Raw genomic sequence first — 4,817 nt, 5'->3', positions numbered from 1 at the left:
AATGAGTCAGGTTCTACACCATATGAGTTGGCAGCTTGTCACATTGCAGGCCGTCATTTAAGTACTTGATAGCAGAGACTGTTTGACCACAGAGCAGCTTCAATTCCCTTCAAATGTACAAACGTTCTTGAAATTATTCTATTTTTTTCTTTCCAAAAAGCTAAAATGTCCAAGAATGTTCCCGCATGTGTATGTGGGTACTTACAACCCAGGCGATTACTGATCTGAAAAGAAATAACATGAGCATGTATTTTATGCAGAATGATGAGATGCTTTATGCAAAATGATGAGATGCAGTCAGCAAGGCGCTATGGCTGACAATATTAACACGAAGCAGGGTAAGCTGATGGAGGAAGGGTGCAGATTCCTCAAATATTTAAGAAAATATTGTTGTGAAGTACAGTACTTTCTTTTCTTTAAAGCTGTTAATGCAGTTGTGTTTATGTCCTGCATGTCTCATTGGAATATTCATGCCAATTAAAGGCAGTGTCTAAAAAAGGCAACTATGATTACATTAGCCGGAACCCTGTATGAAAATTAGTTTAGTATAATTAATGAAATGAAGACGGATCATTGAAAATATCCTTGGTGCATTCAAAATCATTGCATTTCGGTAATCCATACACAGCCAATGATTTCCGAACTGAATTTATTGGGGTTTTTTTGTTGTTTTTGGTTTGTTTTTTTTTATTCTCATTTTATCATATCCAGGCAGAAATCATCCAGTTACCGAAGCATCATGGGACATTATGAGACAAGGATTGGAAAACAATGTTTGCATAAAGTATGTAAAAGTACAGTATTAAAACGACAGCATTTGTGGCATATTTGAAAGGAAAATACGTCTAAACTGAACAAAAAAAAAAAAGAAAACCAATGTACAAGAAACCAATATTTAAAAAATATTAACAAAGAAATGACATGGCATGACATTTAGTAATAACTATTGCAAGTGACCTCAACAAAGTCTGAATGATTTCTGTTCAAAGTATATTCGTTAATTCCAACATAGATTTAAGTGGTGATAACACCATTCATCATTAGATGGCAGACATCTCTTGTATCGACAGTGATAAACTCGCCATTTTATACTGTCCTCCACTGCAATGTGATTAAGCATCTTTTCTGGTGGATTTGGAATGATATGAAGGAAAGACAAAGTACCTCATGATTCTAAAATTTTGAGTGACTTCATTTGTACTCAATATTAGTTTGCTGTTCAGCAATTTCTTATCATCCTATGTGTGTATCTGTTCAAGGTGTTAATTTATGGAACACCACGTAAATAGAAGTGATGTGAATAACTTGATGTGTTTCTGTTTAAACATATAAGCACGTTGCAAGATTTAAAAACAAAATAGAAAGAAAGAGAAGAAAGAACAACTGAAAAAAAACCATCTTTTTTGTATATTTATTATTATTATTATTTTTTTTGTATATTTAAGTCATATGATGTCAATACAGTATTTGGTTATTCATATCCCAAAACAAAGTCTTGACTTTCATTTCCCAGCATCCAAAAAGTTCAAATTGTAATTGAAGTGTACGAGAATAAGAGATTAGTAGACAATATGCACGGGTGCTATGATTTTTTTTTTTTTTTTTTTTTTATCCGACATGCAAGCTTGGGCGTCCTCGTGAAGCAACCAACGACAGTCAAAGTCATCAATAATATCCCCCTTTAGCATGACATTAAAAAAAACACCAATTAGTCAGTGGTTATTTTAATGCAAAATATATAACAGTAACTTCTTGATGTTGAAAAACGGACCTTTTATGTATGTATTGAGAATTAGACTGTGAAAAAAACGAAAAAAAATATTAAGATTGCAAAGTACGGTACACTAGTTCAATAAAAAATAGACATGTTGTCTACATATTTTGTCCATATCATGAGGTATTTTGTCTGGTTAGGAAGTGTGTGGTGCTACGTGGTCCCCTAGTCACGCTGATGAAAAACTGGCCGCTCCATTTAGGTTGCCCGTACCTGGACAAATCTATAGGATTGTTGTGAAGGAAATCATATATTAGGTTGTTATCATTATGTGCTTATTTCTTGTCTAGAATAGTGTGCATTGCGATCCATGTGTGCAGTCCGAGTTCGTCTCGCCCCAGTCCTTAGATAAAGCTGTTGACGCAGGAAAGTGTGAGCCGGGACCTTGGCCCAGCTGTTGGTGGCGCCCGACTGGCTCTTTTCGTTATGTCTTGTAATGTGCAATGCTTTGCCGAATTAATAAAAACCAGGCAGGGGCGCTTGGGCAGTTGAATTAGCGTTGGAGAACGTACGAGTTCATTTGCCCAAGCTTTTTCCCTATCCGTGGCATAGAAAAGTCAATCTTGGCTGGTCTGAGTTACTCTTTTTGCTGCTTAGCAGCTAGGCTTGTCCAAGTCTTCTTTTAGAGATTTCTCTGACAATTGTCTAAAAGCTAACTAACTGTATCGCTCTTTTCATTCCCATAGTGTTGAAGAGATCTAATCCTCACAAAGGTGTGCGTTGTTGCCAGGTTAAAATACCCACAATGGAAAGCACAGCAACACTGCTCCGGATAGAGTTACAGCTCAGTCGCTGCATCTTAACTGAGACCAAAATGAGCCCTCAATGCACCCCAATGTATATTGGGCACTAAGGTCTTCTCTCATATTCGTTAAAATAAGCTTCAAGCCGGCATCTTAATGTACCCGCTGCTATAACCTATAACATCATACGTAATGTGCCCTATCATCAAGGGTACTTGCCCAATCATCAGCACCATTTATTATAAATTTAGTTGTTGTTTCTTTTTAAATACTGTATGTGGTCAGAAATAATTTGCAAATGAAATATCCATTTACGTATTGTGCTTTGGACAGACACCATGATGCCAGAGACCTGAGTGAAGATACAGTGTATTATGCTTTAGACAGACACCATGACGCCAAAGACCTGAGTGAAGATAAGCAGCTGTAGAAAATGAATGGATGGATGGACAGATGGATGGATTTAAGCTCAGCTCTTTCATTGGCTCTTGAATGGGTTGTTCAGTTGATCTTAATAGCAGGACCATTATATTTTATATTTTTAAAGCCGTTTTTTCAAAGTGGTCCTTGCAGACTGTTTTCTAGGAATTGTAATTTAGAACAGTATACAGGCGACAAAAGCATAATTTAGCAATGTCATGCATGCTGGTGATCAATGTAAGTTGCCAATGTGGAGAAGGAAAACTAAGACAAATCTGAGCGCAGTTGCGCTTGAGACTGAGAATGAAGAAAGAGGAGTCCATGGCTTTCATTCTACAAATAAAAAGTAAACACCGATGGAGGAAACAGTGGAACCTGATGCCGCTGATGGCTCCTCCGCCTGCTCACTCATGTTTCCCAGAAGGCCATTCTGCCGGCCACGAGACAAAAGCGACACAAAAAGCCAACACCTCTGTCCCCCTCCGGTGCAGAGAGACAAAACAGGAGGAAAAAGCCATACAACACTTTTGTTTCCTGAGATTAAAACATGTGGCTTTTTCTGCCTCCCTCCCATCATGGCGCCAAGCTTTTTTTCCTCCTTTTCCCCTCGGGTAAGTTGGAAAACTGTCAAGTAAGTCTTTCCAATGATCTGTGATCTCCCAACTTTCACTACTTTCACAACTATTGCTTCGCAGCCGAGTGTGAAGCGGTTGGGATTAAGATCAGTCCGTCTAAATCTGAGACCACGGTCCTCTGTCAGTAAATGGTGGAGTCACCCTCTCCAAGTAGAGGAGTTGATGTATCTCTGAGTGAGAGAGGGGATAGAGCGGGAGAAGCAGACGCACAAACATGATTCCAGCGGAGCTTCGTGGTGGATATTTTTAGTTAACCCCTTTTTTTAAAGTCCGCTACCCGACTTGGTTGACTTTTATCCGCCAGCATTCATTGCTAGTGTAGAAAAGAGAAATCTATTGACATGAATTAATATTAAACGACCTCTGACTGAGATTGAAGAGAAAGGACAATGTCTGAAGCGAAGATATTTAGAAAAAAAGGTGAATGTTGGGTCAACAGCCAATAGCAATAGTAAATAAAGCTCCCAATTGTGACTATCCCACAGGTGGCTGCGTTCAACGCATGACCTCATGTACATCAAATCCATTGGCGGTAACCCTGGTAGGGGGTGGCCTTCAGAGATGGGTCTTCTCCATGGGGGATATCTGACAATCTGGCAACCTCTGTGGGAGGTCACACTCTCATCAGCGCTCGTATCTATCCCTCTGCACTTGTCCGCACAGGCTTCAGCAGAGAGATTATAGATGATTTGGCCAAGTTGATACACCTGACTAAAATTTCTTTCAAAAAATTGGTTGGTTGCCTTAACTAACTGGGACTTAAGGTGGCTTTTTTTATACCACTCTACGGTAGCTCTCGTAAGCTTTCCTCTACCTTGCAAAGGTAAACAACAGTGTGGTTGTACATTACAAAGCGAGTGCAGTGAAGAAAGTATAAGGCTCTAATTGTCAAACCCTCCCTGTCAAGGCCTGCATGACGTACAGTATCCCGCTGCAAACGCGAGTGGCGCATAATGAGAGTTGGTGAGAAGGCCTAAAGTGGAGGTGCATTGAGGGGCCGTGTAAGCCGGCCTAATCCCCCTTCACAGCATTTGTTGTGCCATTAGAGCTGCATGGGATGCGGATACTGTGACACAGGCCCTATTCAGTCCTATCGCCCTCAGCCAGTCGCACTGCAGAGAGACTCTAGCCTTCTGTTCAAAGTGGCTACGAGCAATTTTGCATTTTCAAAGCAATGCTTTACCCTTGAAGACCTTCCACAAGACACACACACACACACACACACAGAAAAAACGCACAGAGAAC

This window comes from Hippichthys cyanospilos, chromosome 1 (genome assembly GCF_059441005.1).
Source record: "Hippichthys cyanospilos isolate Australia breed blue-spotted pipefish chromosome 1, RoL_Hcya_1.0, whole genome shotgun sequence".
Taxonomy (NCBI): Eukaryota; Metazoa; Chordata; class Actinopteri; order Syngnathiformes; family Syngnathidae; genus Hippichthys; species Hippichthys cyanospilos.
The sequence above is the reverse complement of the archived record's forward strand: the minus strand, read 5'-3'. Positions refer to the sequence as shown.